Below are 20,706 nucleotides of genomic sequence, written 5' to 3'. Positions count from 1 at the left end.
TCTAGTGCATTCTCCATCACCACATCGATCCCTTCTTATATCTTCCTGTTGAAACTCCAACGGCCAAGATTAAATCTCAATAGATGGCTCAAATCATTTCTGGATCGATCCGTGTGAGTTTCTAGAGAATGCTCAACTTGACTTAATTAATTCAGATTAATTAGCCATGTTCCCTAAGTTTAGACTTAGGAAATATTTAAAAATTTGCTAATAATCTAATTAAGTCATCTCTAGGTGGAATTTCCAGAAACGATTTTTGGGTTTTGGAGATCTCATGTATTCTAGCCTCTCCACCAAATTTTGTGGCTAGAACACATCCGATGCTACAGAAACTAACATTTATCACTATATTTGGAGCCCTTCCACTCATTTTGGCACATATTGGACTCCACTAGGCCTTCCAATGGCCCTCCTAGCTATGTATTTATCATTTTGTCCCTCTTGAGAGGCTTACCTTTCATGTTATGGAGCTATCTTGGTGGCCTTGTCAGCGTGGAATGTTATTTTGCACATTATTGTATTACTAGAGGCATCACTAAGCCTAGCTAGGAAAATTGAACCCTTAGAGGATCATATATATTGATGAGAGGATCATTCTATTCCTCATCATCACTTGGATTTGTATCTCTCTCTTCTTGAGAATCTCACTATAGTTTTTGATGGACGAATTGGATGATCAATGATGCATTTTGATGTTTGGGTATTTGTCTTGGTCTTGGAGCTTTGATTTTGTCTCTCTTTGATGATTGGATATACTCGCTATACTTGTAAGTGGTTTTTCATGGTTTATCTCTCCCTTATATACATGTATAATGTATGGAATTTTCGGTCATGAAATCTAAAATTTTGCCCTAATTTAATGTGAATTAGTCAAATTTTGATCTTGTGAGGGTATTGAATATGTTACATGATTGGGTATAGTGAATGAATGTTCCTAGGGGTAAATTATATCCATAATTTCCTTGAGAAATCATCAAATTGCTACAAAAAAAAAGCATAAATTCCTTTGGTAACCTAGTAGCTGCCTCTAGAGCCATGTGAACTTGCTAAAAGAACTCCAAAAGTAGAAAGCATATTAACTCCATTCTCCGAATAAGCTAGGCATTGATCCTATCCTTAGTGATCACTCTAAAGAATACCTTTTTCACCTCCTTTCCTCTTTTCTGAAGCCCTAACCCTAAAAGTCTCCTAGGGCATCAAGCGGAATTCATTGTAGCCATCCATTTCAAGAGCTAGTTGGGCAACAACTGCGTTAGGGTGTCCTCTAGGCCCACACAAATTTTGAAGGAGTTTCTATGGCTACATTTGGAATTATCCCAAGCCCTAGCTCCAATTTTGCTCTTAACCCTAGGTTTCCTTGGTTAGTGGCTTCATCAAGAGTCATTGCATTGAAATCACAAGTAAAACTCAATTTCATTGACTCTTTTCTCCTCCTTTGCCTGATCTAGGCCTTTTCCCACACAAATTTTGAAGGAGTTCCTATGGCTACATTTGGAATTATCCCAAGCCCTAGCTCCAATTTTGCTCTTAACCCTAGGTTTCCTTGGTTAGTGGCTTCATCAAGAGTCATTGCATTGAAATCACAAGTAAAACTCAATTTCATTGACTCTTTTCTCCTCCTTTGCCTGATCTAGGCCTTTATCTGAAGTTTCACCCAAAACCCTAGCCCTTGCTTGGGTCCACTTGGGCTTCTTTGTGGTCTCGCACCTTAATCATTCCTATTTCACAAGATCACTTAGAAAACCCCTTTTCCTTAAGGATCTTAGGTCTAGGGAATTTCCTATCAAACCATACCTCTAATCTCTAGGTCTAGGCCTCTTTGAGCCTTTCTTGGAGAGCCCCACACCTTGCTTTCAAAGCAAGCAAGCCCATAGTTTGAGTCTCTCTTGTGAATGGGCTCTTAAGTCGCTATCTTTCCATTATTGATATACATTTCATAGTGATTTCCCTTCTACCAAGACTCCTCCCATGGGTGAAAGTTCGTAAAAAGGAGGGGACATGACTGAGGTTACAGTTGGTCTTTGTCCCATTGTTGCCACTTGTTCTAGTAGTTGCCCCTTTGGAACCCCTCTTAATACCCCGACTAAATTGAGTGATATGTACCCATCACTCAAACAAAACCTTGATTTGACATGCTTAGCCTTTATCTTATTTTAATGCTTAGATGGTGATATTGATGACTACAATCCCAATATAAGCAATGATTTTGATGATATGTAGGTATTTGTTGTAGCATGACTTTTCTTGGACGCTACAAACCATATAGAGCCTATTTGTTGATGTATATTTGATTCGGAGATGTATTGCACTCAATACTATTTTGGTTATGCGTACCCTTACATGTTATATAAATGAGAACTTTTCCTTATTTGAGTATAAATGGTTTGAATTCATATGGATGCACATGAATATATATGTGTTTCTTTAAAATTTGAATCTTTTATGTGTTTTTGGTTAACCGACTTTTTGGTCTGATTTTTTACTGGTCCCAGTTCGGTTCTAACTGGGTCCCGATTGGGGGGTCTACAGATTAACATTCTTTGTGAAATCACCCTCATCAACAATTTATGCAACTAGTACGAGCCATATATGTTTCACCATTCAATAGGACTTAACCTATCTCAATCTTGAGATGCATGCAAGTCACCAAAGGCTCCATCTTCAATGATGCAACTGCTCAATTGGCTTCATACCTAAGCACACTCCTCTTCATCAAGGACCAACTTGTCCAATGTGAGCACATACTCAATTTGTACCTCTAGATCTGTGCAGTTTTCTCCTAACCCCACCTTCAAAGTGTTAGTTGGGCCAACCAAGATGGAGAATAATATTTTGATGTAAAGACATATGCTAAGGCTTAGAGTGGAATATTGAGATTATCCCACCTTTTGACCACATGTTTATGGATATGATCATACAAGATCGCATATCTCAGCTCAAAAATGTCTTGGATTTGGCCTATCATGTGGTCTATAAGATCATTCACATCCCTAAACAATGGGTTCCTTATAGTTGAAAATCGAATCATATTGTAAACGCTACAATGCACCAATCCATCTATAATTATGGTCCTTCATTTTAATAATATCATGCATCAAAAGGTCCAATCTATGAACCAAACAATCTAACGAAAATATGTTAGGGTACATTGTTTCTTTTTGTAGCATCGGATGTGTTCTAGCCATGAAATTTTGTGGAGAGGCTAGAATACATGTATTCTCCAAAACCCAGAAATCATTTCTAGAAATTCCACCTAGAGACGACTTAATTAAAATAATTAGCTTTTTTTAAAGGGTATTAATCAATTCATGGTGAGAATCTTCTAGAAAGACATGGATTGATTTCTAGTTAATCTTAGCCATCGATTATGTTTTAATCTTGGTCGTTGGTGCTCCAACAGAAGATTATATCAAGAAGTCGATGAGCAAATCAATTTTCTCAGTGGCTGAAGTTCGGCGAGAGGAAATCGAGTCAGTGAGTGAGTTGCAGGTGGGAGAGAGAGGGCATCAACATAGTCTGAGAGTGTAGGACAAATTTGGAAGGGGCAGCACAGAGGGACACAGATCATCAACGCAGAAGGGTTGACGCAAGGCCTACACAATCACTACGCAGAGGCTAACGCAGAAAGGCTAGGGAAAGGGGCAGGAGGTCCTCTTCGGGGTCAGAAAAATGTTGTGGAGTGTGAAAAATTCACCAGTAAATTTCTCTCAGTGATTCTTCCTCTATTTTGTCTTGTACAAAAATTATTGTTGAAGATTAATGAAAGAAACCCTCATTTGTTGCACCAGTTTTCCTACATTAGGTTTCTCTGGGGACAATTGTCCAAAAATATCTGTCATTGTGGTTATATATGTGCTAGTATTTTTCTTGGGGAGAACGAGCTGAGTTGGTTGGGCCCTAGCCAATCAACTCGTTTCCATTTAAGGAAAAATGTTAGCTTATGTGAGCGAAATTAACTAAACAGAAAATAGACATAAGACACACATGAACCCGCCATTAAATTAAAATCTTAGTCTTTTACAACATCTACAGTAGTCGAGCCTCCAATTGATCAGAGGGAAAGGGGTAGAACCCCCAACACTCAACTCAGTAGCATCAAGGTACAAACTTCAAAGAAATGGCTTGTTAGCTAGGCTTGGAGCCATGGCTCTGTTTTTATAATAGTTTTACATTACAAGTTTGGCTTTAGACAAGACAATCATTTGCAAAGAATATGGAGATTAAATCCCAACAATATGCCATGGATGGGAAATCTAGTTCAGCCATGATCTAATTGAAGAAACACAAATTTGATACGAAGTTTGCAAATTTGGGCATATTTTGGAGTTCTAGAAAAAAACAAAGTTTTTCATAAATTGCCTCAAAGAACCTCGTGTAATTCTTAGACCAATGCGAATCTAGGAAAGTTGTTTGGAGTCAACCTAATTTGTCATGTTTTCAACAATAATCTCTCTTGGATTTTTTTTATTCATCTCCATTGCCTTGGAAATCGTGCACAAAGTTGATTGTTTAGTTATTTTTGCAAATCTAGGTAAGATCCTAAAATTCATGAAAAAAGTGTTTTTTATAAAGCTATCTCAAAGACCCTCGTGTAACTTTTACACCGATGTGAATCTCGAGAAACAGTTCGGTTCTAGATAACTTGTTATACTGGTAAAAAACCCATTTGCTCAGATTTTCGAGATTCGCCTCCAACTGCACGCAAATTGAGGTCAAACTTGGCAGTTTGAAAACTGTGTGAATTTTGAGCAGATTTGTTGATTTTCTTCTAGACCCACACGTGCGACCTGGGTGTAATCCAACTCATGGGAAGGTGTTAGAACATCATTTTGGACAATAACCTTCCTTGGTTTTCCCCGGAAGCATGCCGAGATGTCGAAGCTCCAAATTGGTTGCTCTCTAGTGCAGGAATGTTGCTCTTTAGTGCAGGAACAAGTCAATGAAAGATAAGTGCACCTCTGATTGTCAAAAAGGATCCAAGATAATTCTAGATGCATGTTTAACCTACCAGTTAGCATTTTCCTTCGTGGAAAGCTTGAATGATGAAGTAGCCCACATATACCTAGTGTAGGATCCCTATGCAATTCAGAAACAAGACGATCTACATTAACAATATTTGAATGAACATTAATCCTAGAAATGCATATAATGAAAGTATTCTTATAAAATACAAATCAATCGTAAATCTTTGCTATTGCATTGAAAGAATGTAGAAAGAGTTCATAAACTGGTCAAACAAAGGAATAAGTAGGGCATCATATGAATAAAAAGGTGCATTAAGTACAACAATTTCGGAGCCTAAAATTTATATGACCTCGTGATTGTTATGGTGGAAAACCTTATTGCAATTCATATACCTTGTGTGAAGAGACATCTTTGTGGGGTACTGGAAAGTGATGATAATAAGAGTGCCATAGGATCTCAATTTGCCCTGAGGTATCAATGGAACAAAGGAAAAAATACATCAAAATATAGAAGGCTACACGAAAAAGCCAAAGTACTTCAATCTGATGCAAGTGCAACTTCTAGATTTCGTGGTGGTGGCCACACTTCATCTCCTCTTAAAACTTCTAGAACATTTGAATCTAGAAAAATAGCAAATTTCCTTAATATTGGTGAGAGGAATGATGTGTATGCAAAAATGGTGTAGTTTCTTTATGCTTGTAGCATGATTTGGTTAAAGCCATCAATGAAGCACCAAAAAAATACAAGAGCCCCAACTATGAGAAAGCTAGAACTTTGTTATTACACAGAGAAAAAGCAAAGATTCATAGAGCTTTGACATGTTTTATAGATGAGTGGGGAGATTGTGTAGTATCCATTATATCAAAGGGTAGGACAAATGTTAGAAACCAACATTTGTTCAATGTTCTTGGTGTTTATGCTAGTTGTGCAGTGTTTCTTGTAGGTCATGACTCCTCCATCATTGCATCTTCTCAAAACACTGCAGATCTCCTATCGAAAACAATTAATGATGTTGGTCATAATAATGTGGTTCAAGTAATCACCAACAATGCAGCAAGGAAAAGTCATTGAGCAACATCATCCGCACATCTTTTGGTCTAAGTGTTTGGTGCACACATTGAGCCTTTTGATGCATTATATTGTGAAGCATAAAGAATGTGGATGGGATTAATCAACTATACAAGACATGAAAGCAACTCATTAAATTTGTCACAAGACATACAAGAGTCAATCACTGTTATGGCACTTGCTCAAAGTTGTAGTTGCTTAAGATTACAAAAATTAGATTTACGAGTTATTACCTCACCTTTAGGCACACAAGGTGAGACAAGCATTAAGTGCTATGGTGACATGTGATTCATGGGATGATATGAGCATTGATAGAGTAGGTGTTATGTAGTGAAGTACATTGTTCTTGACACTTTTGGTCGCAAGTTAAATATGTTTTGCAATTCACCAAGCCAATTTATAACATAATCAAGTTCACAAATTCAAATCAGCCAATAATTGGAGAGGTGTATGAACAAATGGATAGGATAGCATGTTGGGGCAGATAAAAGACATGGTTGAGCCTAGAGATATCAACTTGTATAATTATATTCACATAGAGGTGGAAAAACCATGGGAAATGCTAAAAAATCCATTGCATGCCTTGGCATATGTTCTTACACCTAAATACTATCATGTATCGTGGTTTTCATCACTAGCACATGGTAGGACCAAAAGAAAACCACACCAAGAACCAAAGGCTTAAGTTGGTTATATGAAAGCATTGGATAAATTAGTCCCTCACAATCATGTAAGTAGAGATCGAGTGAATATCTTCTCTCAAGTGGCAAAACATGCATGGTGATGTTGTTCCACATCTACAATGTTTGGCAATATGGATGTTTTCACAGGTGGTAAACACTTCTTCTATAGAGAAGTATTGGAGCACCTGTAGTTTCATCCACAATGTCAAAAGAAACAAGTTGAATGTAAATAAGGCAGAGAGCTTAGTTTATGTTCATTACAACTTCCTATTATTGTCCCCTTGCTGTGAGGAGGCAAAAACAAATAAAGACTTAATGGTTTGGGACAAAAATCTAGTGGATAATTCGGCAGATGGAGTGTTGTATTTCGAGCAATTGTGAGATGTTGTTATCCAGAATGATGATGAATGATCGTGTTAAGATGCCACCCGCATGCAGTGCCATTGTTCCCATGCTCAACTCTTCAATATCAACGGCAAGGGCTTCATCTTCAATTCCATGCCCACCATCTACTTCACTACCACCATGTGGAGGTCCACACAATGGTTGTATTGGTGTTAGGAGAAATTAGTAAATAGATTCACAATTCACTACTTTATTTATTATAGTCTATAGATGATAGAGTATAGTCTTGGATTTTAGTGTTGTGAATTTGAACCTTTTAGTCTTCCAACTTCAATGTGCAGCTGGTGGTGGCCTATTTTTGTAAACGTTGCTAGTTGCTACTATATTAGTTATGCATAAAATTTTGATACTTTATACCTTCTATTAGTTGTGATATGCTTACAAATTTGATGTTTGTTTGTAAGGTCCAAGCTCGAATAATTAATCATTAATGTTCCATGGATCTCATTTCTATATTAGTTGTGATATGCTTACAAATTTGATGTTTGTTTGTAAAGTCCAAGCTCGAATAATTAATCATTAATATTCCATGGATCTCATTTCTATCTTGATATATGTACAAATATGCATGTTTTTATATTTTTTTGCATCTATTTTGATATTTTGGATGTTTATTTTGAATATAAATGCAAAATTATAATTATATTGGAATTAATGTTCCATGGATCTCATTTATATCTTGATATATGTACAAATATGCATGTTTTTATATTTTTTGCAACTATTTTCATATTTTGGATATTTATTTTGAATATAAATGCAAAATTATAATTATATTGGAAAATGCCGCCTACAGTGGTGCAATCTACCATTTGCCAACAATGTTGTCACCTACAGCAATACATGGAGGGGGAAATAATCTTACATAAATGTATTGACCATGTTGCATCGCTGATGTGAATGAGTAGCCTACAGTGGTGCAATCTACCATTTGCCAACAATGTTGTCACCTACAGCAATACATGGAGGGCGAAATAATCTTACATAAATGTATTCACCATGTTGCATCGCTGATGTGAATGAGTAGCACGCACATCTGAAACTCTGCATGAACATCAGCATTATATGTGTTTGAAATTAGACTGAGTGTGGTTGAATACATGCAGATCTGTAGCAGCTTGAATGAATTTTGTTTGAACAGATTTGAAGTTCTGTGTAATAATTTGAAAATTGCAGAGGTTAATAATCCTTTTGAGTTTTGAATCTCACTTGTTCTTCGAAAGTCAACTTTTAGTGCTATGAATACCACTTCAGAAAATAGAATGTGTAATGTAATTTAACACTGTTGAAATTGCAGTGTTTTAATTGTTGTATCAGCTCAATCAAATAGCTGAGTTTGATGCGCGTATATATATATATATATGAATGGGTGATTTGTTCGACTTAAAATGCATTCAAATCTGTCTAGCACAGTTGCAATGTGCAGTTTAAACTCAGCATAGATAGAGCAACTAAATGAAGCTTTGAGCTGAAATCTAAACTGAGGTACCCATTCAGACAGAAAAGAACCCTTGAAATCAATTTTGAGTAATGACTGTATTGACATCTGACTGTGCAGACTATAATTATAATGTTTCTAAGATCCATGTCGTGATGCAAGTGGGCCATAATTCCCTCGTTTACAGATAAACTCAAGTTTGGCCACTGTTTCAATAACTTTTGGCAAAGACTTGAGGCATTTGAGAGAATCGCTCTCCCAGCTCTCTTGTACAACCCAAGAAACTGGTACAACTTAGGTTTTAAGTTTTAACCTTGTACAGTTAATCGGCGCAAACAGATTCTTAATAAAACAAAAAAGATGTAATAGAAAACGCACACATTACCACAGAGATTAAAAAGATGTAACAGAAAACACACACATTACCACAGATATTTTACTATACAAAGTCAAACCAGAAAGGTTTTTCAGATTCATCTTTATAATATTACAACCCATGAAACTGGTACAACTTAGGTTTTAACTTTTAACCTTGTACAGTTAATCAGCACAAACAGATTCTTAATGAAACAAAAAAGACGTAACAGAAAACACACACAATACCACAGAGATTAAAAAGATGTAACACAAAACACACACATTACCACAGATATTTTACTCTACAAAGTCAAACCAGAAAGGTTTTTCAGATTCATCTTTATAATATTACAATGAAATATATAATCTCATGGCATCCACAAACGGCCAATCCATTTACCCTGAATTACAATACAACCATAATTCCTTAACCAAAACTACAAAACCATGGGTTAGACCACCATGCACCACAAAACCGCTAAAAGTGAAAATCATGTCAAAATGGCCACAAAAGACTACAGAAAATTAATAATTATAATAATACCAGTTCGGGGACACTGTGGCCAAACCTCTTGCAGAGAGGCTTTTGCCCACTACTCTCAGTGCAATACACAGCACATGAAAGTGATCATGCAAAAAAATATAACACATACCCAACACGACTCTCAAATCAGAACTTAAAGACCAAGAATGCCTTCACAACCAACGACAAATCATATTAAAAAGAATTATATCATAGGTCAAGCCTCAGAATGTACCGCTATTATTAAAATCAATTCGTTCAGATGTTTTCATGGCTCAAAGTTCTGTTAAACTCTGTTTTGGCCACTGTTTCAGTAACTTTTAGACAAGGCCTTAGGTTCTTGCAAGAATCACTCTCATGAACAACTCATGAAATTGTTACCGACTCTCAAAATGCATGTTAAAGATATAAATAATGACTCGACAAACAAAACATATAAAATTGAAAAGAATTGTATCATAGGTCAGAATGTACAGTTATTATTAAAATCAATTCGCTCAGATGTTTTTATAACTCAAAGGTACCGTTAAAGTTTAAACTCAGGTTTGGCCACGGTTTCAATAAAAATTAACAGTACATTAGACTTGTGCCTGTGACAGAGTAGCATTCTACATATAATTGGCATTGGCAGTTTGGGTTTACATGTTTATAATTCCTTTGAATGTTGCTGTGAGCAGGATATTATAGCATCATGCCTTTGGCTTTCAAAAGTGTTGTGCTCTGCAGACTGTCAGTACTGGCATTATGAATACGAATATTAAGTGGTTTTGAGTGATTATTCCTATATCATTTTAGAGCTCCTGTAACAAGATGAAGCACCCATGGGATGAAATTTGAATAATGTTTGTTGTGTAAGGTGAAAAAGGAATGAAGTTTTCTCTGATTATCATTGCAGCTGCTCTTTTAGTTATCAAGGCTGGAATAGAAATATAAATTCTAACTAAACTAAACTGGAAAACTGGATTGCTAAGTTGAACTGTGTTTAAGATTCCAGGGAATTCTTACGTAAAGAAAATCACTTATCATTGTTCTGTTATAATATCGAAGCTAGGCAAGATACTAGTGAATCAGCTCCAAGTATGATTTCAAAAATCTAGTATGAAGCATTCACCTAGCCAATCTCCTTTTTTGGCAATGCTGCTTATAGAAACTTATAGCTGTCCTTCAGCTAAGCAGCTGCTGTATGAAATGTCATTTCAAAATCTAGTGAAAAGCATTCAACTCGGCCAACTTTCTTTTCTTGGGAAAAGCTGCTATTAAGACTCACAGCGGTCTTCGGCTAAAAATCCAAATCAAGGACTTGCACCTAGCCTTGTCTGCACTACTAAGGGATGTTGAACCTGGGTCTCCATGTTAATATATTTGCAATCACCCCACTGCTATCTGTTAGACCACACATCTGTGGGCACTTCAGCCAATTCTTTATTACAAACAACGGTCTAAAAACACCCCATAACAGAAATTTTAATCATTAAACAAGTGCTATAATCTCACTGAAAAGAGTGACATCATATCTCCCTATTCCAGTATGAGACATATCAATAAGGTACTGGAGTAGAGATCTACAAAACCACATCAACATATCAAGAGAGAGCACGTACCATTCTGAGCTCTCTCAGGAAAGGAGAAGCTATTGATCCCTGGGAAGCCCTTTCTGAGAACAATGAATCCTAGGTTAATAGCATGGCTGGGCAAGAAAGGTTAAAAAAATTGAAGCTCAATTCTGGCCCTAAAGCTTAATTGGAACATGGTCACCATTGTATTTGATAGCTATTGAATATAAATTTTTCAGAATAGGCTTGGAGATGACATGCAATTAGGCTTTTAGCAGCAGGGAAGGAATACAAGAAGATATTTCAAAGAGAAATGCAGAATACTGAAGCTATTGATTAGAAAGGGAGAATGACCTCTTCAAAGCAAGAAATAGATGAAGCTCTTAGTGAATGGATGGAGGATATACCAATGATCTTAGCTACAAATCTTGTGATGGAAGAAAAGTACGAGATTCCAATTGAGCCAAATAGGGTCACAGTACTAGATGAATAAGGGTTTGATACTTCAAACAATGCCTATCGTCAGAAGTGGAAACCAATAAACGAATCTGTTTATCTCAAGCGATCTAAATGCAGCAAGTAATCTGCCCCAGCAGATGGGCATGAAAGTCGGTGTTTGTGTGACTTGCTTGATGACGAAGCAAATCTCGTTTTCATACGAACAATAAGAAGTCATTTTAAGCAACAATGAATTGATGAAAGAACTCATATAACATAGTCACAAGGATTTAAAGGGCGGAGAACTTGCGAGAGGAGCCATGGCTAGGGTTTTAGAAGTAGCGATTTACGCCGCCACCGCACTGCAAACCAGAGATCGAGCCTACAATGGAACAGTACAAAGCCCTCACAGGAAATCGGCAGTCGGGCTAGCTGACTATGACATTCTGTCAATGTTATGGCTCGGCCTTGAACCAGAAAATGATCCCTCTGCGGCGGAACGAGTCTTACTCAGGCCAAGGGCGCGCCCTCTCTTCCTGAATCAGGGTGGTTTTTACTGTGTGAAGCAGGGATCAATATTACCGGGACAAGGTAAGGGAGACTCACCCCAGCATCGACCAGATCAGCCAAATGAATACCCTGTTTTCGATCGATCTGTCGTTAACAAGCAAAACGACAAGGGAGAGGTCGTCAGGCAGGATTGGGTTGCGCGAGAATGGCTGAGGGCCGTGAGGCTCGCCGCGTTCCCGTTCTCCATTGGACTGGCAAGGGTTTGTGCCACCAAGCGGCAGACGAGACCCATGGTTGGGGCGTCTCTTGCCAAAAGCGCCATGCATTTGGAGGTTCGGGCATGCTTAATGCGAGTAGGATCGGGGGCCATGCGATTCGCTGCACCCCCACTCTCATTCAAACTGGCGCGGCTCGATGCCAACAAGGGGAAGACGATGCCAGGGGTTTTCCTGGCAAAAATCACCATGCATCTGGAGGTCTGGGCTTTCCTGATAAATGCAGGTACTCTGGGCATCATGATTGGGCCTCTGAAAAACGACCTCGGACAGCCTGAACAAGAGATAACAGGGTACAGACAGTTTCCCAAACTTTGCGGCGCTCTTGGGCAGACAGAGAAGGCAGATCCAACAGATCGAGACCTAGACAAGGTTGATCCACCAGGTATGGAGGAAGATCTGATGCAAATTTTTATCAGATCGATAGGAGGCAGACATTACTGCATACAGATCAGCAAGGGGATGAGCATTAAGGAGTTAAAAAAGGAGATCCAGATAAAACTGGGAACCCCAACAACACACCAAAATTTGATATATACAAGATACAGTTCGCAAGATAATCACACTCTCCAACAACACACCAAAATTTGATATATACAAGATACAATTTGCAAGATAATCACACGCTCCAGGACTATGGTGTCACCAAAGATTCAACTATCATACTAAATTTGACACTGTGAGGCGGATGCAAGGGAGCCAGCTCAAAAACTTCAGGCTCCTTTCGTGATGCAATCAAAGGGAAGGAACACATGCAAAACAAACCAGTACGAACATCAGAGCTACCAGGACCATACATCGTGGAATAGAAGCAGGAATCTCCAATGCTTACAGTATCTCTGCCGGAGGTAACTAATCTATACACAAATTTAGCCCAAAATTCTGTTATCTGTAGATTTAATGGTTTTTGGCCAAAATCTGACGGACTGCATCAATGGATCTTCTCCACATGGTCACCAAACTGTGAAATTTATCTATGCCCAAAAGGTTTTTCATAGTCAGGTTCAACACAAAACAAGAACGAGATAACATCATCAATCAGGGGCCTTAGTTTTGGGGAAATGTTGGCCTCTTCATCACCCCCTGGTTCTCGGAATTTGATGCCAATACCATGGTAGTTTCAACAATGCCAATCTGGGTAAGGCTACATAACCTCCCACCACATTTTTGGCATCATAAAGTTTTAATAGCCATTGGGAACTCCTAGGGGAAGTTCCCAAAATCAGATGCAGACAGGGCTATTTGGGGAATCTTCACATTTGCCAGAATATGCGTAGAAGTGGACCTGAGTCAAGGACTACCAGATCACATCACATTGAATTTTAATAATTCACTGTGGACACAACTGCTTGACTATGAGAACACAGCTTTCAGATGCCGCGGATGCTTGCAAACAGGGCACCTCCAATACGCCTGTCCACTGGCTAGGAAGGAGCCTAAAGGGAATAAGAAACAACAAAAAAAACCCAAAGGTTGGCAGCATACTGAACCGTTAGAAGAAGAGGAATTGAAGACAAAACCTACAGGCAAGCAAATGGGACAGGAAGACATACAGGAAGAGAATACCCGGGAGACTAACTTGGGGCAAAACAATATGAAACAGCAACAAGAATCTCAGCTGGAAGTAAGTGGCATCAAACGAACTCACGGTTCCGAAGGATCGGAATCTGACAAAGAACAACCACTGAATACAATGGAAAACCAGCTTGCCATTATTACTCCCACTCCCAACACTGGAGGTTGGCGAAGAGTGGAGAAGAAGAAGGGCAGGAAAGCATAGGCCAGCTGGATCTTTTTTACTTTTCTTGTTTTTTTGTATTCTTTGACATCACCCTGCGTGGTGTAAGGGCCAAACACAACATATGCTGAAAAGCATCTACAACATGTAATTTTTCAATTTTAATGAAAGATTACGATTTTTCCAGTGGAAAAAAAAACAGTCACAAGGGTTAGCCCAATTTGTCTTGGGGCAAGATATGGAACCTTTCAGAGTTGGGAGGTTACAGGTTTGACACTCTCAATCCCTTGGTGCCATAACCAGCACCAACAGTTTACTCTATTTGCCATCCATGGATCATGTGGAAGTACTAAAAGGGTTTTCCACAAGGTCTTCCTTACGAAAAAAGACTTGTACTGCATAATTAAAAAGGTTACTGCTAGGAGAGTCCTCAATATGCCTACGCCTCCACCTGTACTGCATAATTAAAAAGGTTACTGCTAGGAGAGTCTTCAATATGCCCACGCCTCCACCTGTTAGTCTGCTGTATTTCTCTTAGGTGATTTGTCAACCCTAACCAAGCTAATGAAGCTATAGATTGTGTTTTCAACATTGGAAGAGATGAAAATGTGTCCGTTTAATTTTTATGCCGTGCACCAAGGTTTGATCTTTAAAATCATTTCGTTAATGCATTGCCTGATTTAACACATGAATGTTCTTTGACTCTGGTTCTGGTTTGCAGAGCAGAAGGTTGCATGTAGTCCTCGTAGGTCGCAAGAAGGGGGAACTTCTAATTAGTGAAGAGCAAACATTCAGTTGTTAGTTAGTTGTAAACACAGAGTTGAAAATACAACTTCAACATCCAACTAACTTCCCTAAGTTCAGAAATTTCTTAAAGTTATCTGCATAAATAATTATTGAAGAGATGCATGACGAATTCTTCTATGGGTAAGAATGAGACTGCAACTAAACTAACACTTTTACAAAGCTAGATGAGATAAGACCACAACCTCACCATGAATGTGACTATTATTTTTAATAGGCTTGATATTGTGGAATGGTTGTTAAATGGTTTAAGGTTGTGGAAATTCTCCTTATAGAAGCTTACGGCTTTCCTTCAACTAAGTATCAAGCTATGACAAGAGTTTCTATGCCATCAAAATCACCCCAGATTCACTCGAGAATTTTAAGCTCAGCTCTCTACATTACAAGCCCAACCACCTCACCGCTTGCCAGTAAGCCACACACTCAATCTGGAAGTTTTAAGCTCAGCATGAGAACCAGAAATGTATGTCCTTATAGTAGTAAGATTTGTATGGTAGCAAGGGCGACGACATCTCCAGCTACAGGCGAGAACTCTCCCTTGCCATCTGATCACCCTGCAGCATGATAGCTCTGTTCGGAATGTATTTAAGTCTTTTTGTATATGTAATTTTGTCTATATAAAAGCCAAGTCTCTGGTTTAAGCTCTCAATCTCTCAGGTCAAAAACAATGAGTAATTTAAAAAATTTGTTTATTTGTTACTAGTCTGGTCTCTGGATTTTAGGCATCTGTGGTTCATTTCTTTTGAGTTAAGTCTCGGAGTATCCACAGTAATAACCATATTTGTAATAACCATATTTGTAATAACAATATTTGTCAACCATCATCAGGACAATTCTGAATAATGGACCACCAGACAAGCACATCAAAGTTGTAATTAAGTTCTTCCATGAAGTAATATAAATCTGCCTGATCTTAAAAAAACAAATAGATTTGTATATGGACACAAATTTGAATATGATTCCATATGGAAAAAATACATGCAATGAAAAAATCCGATAGGGCTCCAAAATGGAAGTATACATCTCATAGATATGGAAATATGTTTTTTTCCTTGCAAAAAAGAATTTCAGCTTTGGGAAAGCCCAATAATTCAGAAAAATAAGTTTTTCCTTGAAAATTTGACAATTTTATGAATATTTATTGGTCCCTTTTAAATATTTTTTTAGGCTTTTCTGGTGTTATGGGGTTACGGGTGAGATGTGTATCAAATTTATCAAAGATTATCAACAGTAAATTCACTGTACACTTACAATATAAAAATTCACCCAATTTCAAAGTAATATCAATTTTCTAAACATAGAAGGCCAATATGACGGAATTTTGCTACTATCTCTATGTTATGACAAGATGCTTCATTTCCCATAGAAAGGGTGGGGCAGAAACTTGTTGGAGATAAAGAACAAAGAGTTTAAAGTCAAGAGACAGTGGAGGAAAAATAGATGATGAACAAGCTCCAAATCACGCTGAAGCCATTATAGCATTGAGGAAGAATGAAAGACCTTTTGGAGGCCCAAAGGCTGACTCAATCAGTGTAGCATGCCAATGCCAGATTCAACAACAGTAAAAGGATGTGCTGGCACCAGATTCGACGAAGTAGAAAAGGGTGAAGCAGTGAGAGACCTACTTCAGTGGGCTTCTCCCTAATGATGTTCCTTCTATCGGTACCGAAAAATCCAATGCAGAGGGAAACAAGTAGGACCAAGGAAATATAAAGGACTGATATGCCTACATTTCCCTTTGCTAGTTATATTTTCTGATATTTTAGTATACTCTGGTAGTACGAAACTCTGAACTACCCTTACCTTTTTAACTTCATAGATAATTTTGGTAGTTTTAAGACCTATTTTTTCTGGCATTTTGAACGACTTTATTCTTTTAAACTTCTGATGATACTAATAGTAACAATAACACCTGGAAAGGAGAAAAGGATGCTTCCCTTCCTGAATGGTTCACGAACCAATTTTGGTAGTTTTAAGACCTATTTTTTCTGGCATTTTGAACGACTTTATTCTTTTAAACTTCTGATGATACTAATAGTAACAATAACACCTGGAAAGGAGAAAAGGATGCTTCCCTTCCTGAATGGTTCACGAACCCACTCTCCCCAACCAGTTCCAAGATTTTTTACACCCTTAACATCGCTAAGCACTGTTTGACATCATTGGTTCATTTAGTTCTTTCAGATTCGTCGCATTTGGTAATCCATCATATTGAGTAATTACTCAATATGATAGATTCAGAAAAACTAAATCAAAGCATTTCAAATGACAGAAACCTAAACTGAGAAATCATTGGTTCATCTCAACTCAGAAATCATTGGTTTATCTCTTAAGAACCAAATTGCCCACACAAGCAGGTTTGGCTGTCTATTTATCTATGTATAAAGCATAAAGTAGCCCAATGGGTTGACTCAATCAGTTAAAGACAACCAGTTAAAATTCTTAATCACTGAGAGATCATGGGTTTTATGTTAGAAGTACATGTATTTTGGTGAATTTTGGTGAGATTTACTGCAAGTGTCATTCACTTCCCCGATAAAATTTTCCATGGAAAAAACTTGAGAGCCTTATAAGCTTATGTCTACGTGTTTCCACCACATTTTCCGATCCCCCTCAATAATAGGAACTACTTTATCACAATACATTTAGAAAGGATACCCGTCCAGGAATGTGATGAAACACCCTTTGAATTTTTCCAAGATGGAAAAAATAATAGCTGAAATGAATTTAAACGGAACGTTTAACGGTGGACCGTTTAGATCCAACTGAGTCCTGTCAAGTTACTAACCGCTACTACCGTGTCTGTTAAGTTACTAACCGTCACCGTCTCTGGCAGCTGAGCCACCCTCCAGATATTCCAGAGAAGCGTGAAATGAATATTTCCTTGGACATATTTTCATAAATTTGTTTGGGAACTCCCTTTTACTTAAACAGCATTGTAATGTTAAACAGCATTGTAATGGTTCAATATGAGTGAATAAGATCCGTTTCTTCTACACTTTGGGGAAATATCTCTATGTTATTGAAACACATATCGTCACCACTAATTTCTGTTATTAAGAAATATTAAAAAAGGTATTAAACGCTAGTAGAGGTATTTAACATAGATCTATAAATCTCGAGCCGAAAAAAAATCGCAACAGCCATGAAATTACAGAGCCCAGTTAACATAATCAGCATTCAGACGAACAGCACAAACTGGTTTTACTAGAAAAAGAAGAAGGAAAAGCATACATAAGAACCCCTCAGCACGCCAGTTATCCACCTTGATTGCAAAACATATCTACAGCGCTTCAACCTCTGCGCAATGACGCAGAGGGAGCACTGTTTTCCGATTGCAAATTTCAGATTACTAAACTGATCATCACCGGGGTTGAAGAAGCTCGCATCATCCATCTGCGAAAATTTCTGGTTTGAGACATGCCTCCGTTGCATATAAATCGTTATGAAACCCTAGCCAAGGTTTACGGTTTACGGAAGTTAAAAGAATTTAGTATTAAGTTTTCACTTCATACCTAACATTCAGGAAAAATAGTTATTTTGGACCGATCATGCCCGGGGTTCATGAAGCTCGCATCGTCCATCTGCGAAAATTTCTGGTTTGAGACATGCCTCCCTTGCATATAAATCGTTATGAAACCCTAGCCAAGGTTTAGGGTTTAAGTAAGTTCAAAGAATTTAGTATTAAGTTTTCACTTCATACCTAACATTCAGGGGAAAAATAGTTATTTTGGACCGATTATGCCCGGGGTTCAAGAAGCTCGCATCGTCCATCTGCGAGAATCTCTGGTTCTGGACCAATCATGCTATATGTTTCTTACTGAGGAGAAATTTTCGTACACTTTTTAAATGTGTATATGAAAACAAAAGTGAGAATAGTGAACCTCTTAAGACTAAGATATCACGTAAAGGTTGCTTTGGTCTCGATGATTAGCTTCACTGTTTTAACCTTATTTGCTAAGACATAATGTTTAAGTAGGTTGTGGGATTTTTTTAATTGAACCATCTAGGGCATTATCTACAATTGGGTTGGGTGTTAGCTGTTGTTGTAGATGGAAGTTAATATTATTTTCATTTAAAATGTTGTTTGGAAAATATGGAAAATAAGAATATATTGTATCAATCTTCTTATTATTTAGTTAAATTTGGGATAGTGGTTGGAATTAGGTATCATTTAGCCATAGATAAGTTAAAATGTAAATTATACTAGCAAACTCATGAGTAAATATTTAAAGTGGGATAAATTATATTAATATATTTACATTCTTTTTAACCATTTTTTTGTTGTAAAAACACTATAGTGCTAGTCTCTCCCTTGTTGTAATAGCACTAGAAAAAAATTTAGGGAATTTTCTTTTGAAGGAAGCAAATGGTGAAAGAAAATGACATCTACTTGCTAGGAAATACTGGTAATGTCAAAATGGAAAACTAAAGCATCTTTAAGATAGGTGGACTAAATAAATAAGGGCTTGTATGTGAATTTATCCTCGAGAATCCTTAAGGATTTGAACAACATGTGGAGTAAGTATTAAGAACTAGACATTGTGAAATGAAGGAGATTTGGAAGGAATAATCGAGAGAATTGTTCTCATCCAAACATTTTAAAATGGAGTCAAACAAGCTAGTTATGCAAATGAGTGTACGAACGGAGGAACAAAATGCAAGGGAAGGTTCGACCTTCAAAACCCTTTATCTAATATGATTAATAGTGACTTCATCCCACTTGAGAGTGTAGATTCCATGAAGATTTGTAGCAATGCCATGATGGAGCAAATGTTTTTACTTTAGCATGCCAATTTCCTAGACAAGCTTAATCATGTACTTCACCATGAAATATTGCAATTTCCTCATTATGCAAAAAACTCAATTTAAAGAACATAGTAGATTCAAATAAATATATCTATTCTCGTAATTGGGTGATTTAATAGTTGTTTTTGAGTCTATGCATATGGAAACCTCATATTAGGTGGAAATGTAGATCATGTATTTTAGTTATTGTATCATTTCCCATGGTGATAACAAAATTATTTGGCTTTTACTCACGAAAAAAAACATAATCAAAGGTAAGATGGTAACTGACAAATATATTTGTCAAGACACCCATGATGGAAATTCAACAAACTTTTAAGAGTAGTCATGAAGTTGTAACCCATTGGGACCTAAGAAACATTCAATCTCTAAATAGAATTTAATGAAAGAATTGAAGGGATGTGCTAAAAAAAAATCAAACACTCTTAAGTACTCAATGCCTTACATGGGAAATAGTAAAAAAAGTTTAATCAAAAAATTTGTGATATTAACCCATACAACTATCGGAAGACAAAAAACAGGTTAGTGTATAGGAATGGGATAAAAAAAATCTTCCTAATTAGTTGAGAATGTGATCTTGTAGAAACAAAAAGGAGAAGGTAGGCATCCCATAAAAAAACAATATGTGATGGTTTTAATGGAGGACTAGGAGGTCAAAAAATATCCATTGTGGAATAGATATGACCACCATTGGCTTGGCACAAAATTATTGTCCTTGTTTGGCTCGCAACAAAAGAAAGAATATTGTCCTAGTTGATATCACAAAAAAGAGGTCACACAAAACCATGTAAATGCAATGAATGGCTCAAGGAAGAAGATGAATCACCATATTCTTAGTTATTAAGTGGAATAGGAATTATGAAGTATATGGGCTCAGTTTTGTAGGTATGATCCTTGTAATGAAACCTAGTCGAGGAAAGAATGGAAATCTAAATGGTTGAATAAAATAAGGAATCAAAGCTTGTGTATTAACTTAAGTGGACATCCCCTGAATGGGGTGTTAGGTGTGAGAGTTGGTGGGGATTGGGCTAATTTCGTACCTGATCATTTCACTGAGGGATGTATTAGCCCATCCCCCTAGATGTCATAAAGTTTAATACAAAACATAAACCACTCAAACCCTTGCACCATGTTTTCTCA

The 20,706-nt window shown here is 37.3% G+C and overlaps 1 protein-coding gene across 5 annotated transcripts in view; it reads right to left on the bottom strand.

Moving 5' to 3' along the window:
• LOC149197552 (uncharacterized) overlaps positions 1-18,619 on the bottom strand; it is a 79,640-nt gene extending 61,021 nt beyond the window's left edge. Inside the window, exons 1-3 of one of the 5 annotated variants that reach the window (XM_089405884.1) lie at positions 18,461-18,613; positions 18,273-18,341; positions 17,992-18,153 (exon numbers count right to left, since the gene is read on the bottom strand). The gene's annotated coding sequence lies outside the window, so the exon portion shown is untranslated. Of the gene's footprint in view, positions 1-7,986; positions 8,121-17,991; positions 18,154-18,272; positions 18,342-18,460 lie in introns of those variants that run through there. The other 4 variants (XM_089405886.1, XM_089405885.1, XM_089405883.1 and 1 more) reach the window with 4 other exon arrangements.
• Positions 18,620-20,706: the final 2,087 nt, after the last annotated feature.

Source organism: Pinus tabuliformis, chromosome 2_2, assembly GCF_031772625.1.
Source record: "Pinus tabuliformis cultivar Carrire ecotype Pingquan chromosome 2_2, CPIR1, whole genome shotgun sequence".
Taxonomy (NCBI): domain Eukaryota; kingdom Viridiplantae; phylum Streptophyta; class Pinopsida; order Pinales; family Pinaceae; genus Pinus; species Pinus tabuliformis.
This window is presented reverse-complemented; position numbering and strand designations above follow the sequence as displayed.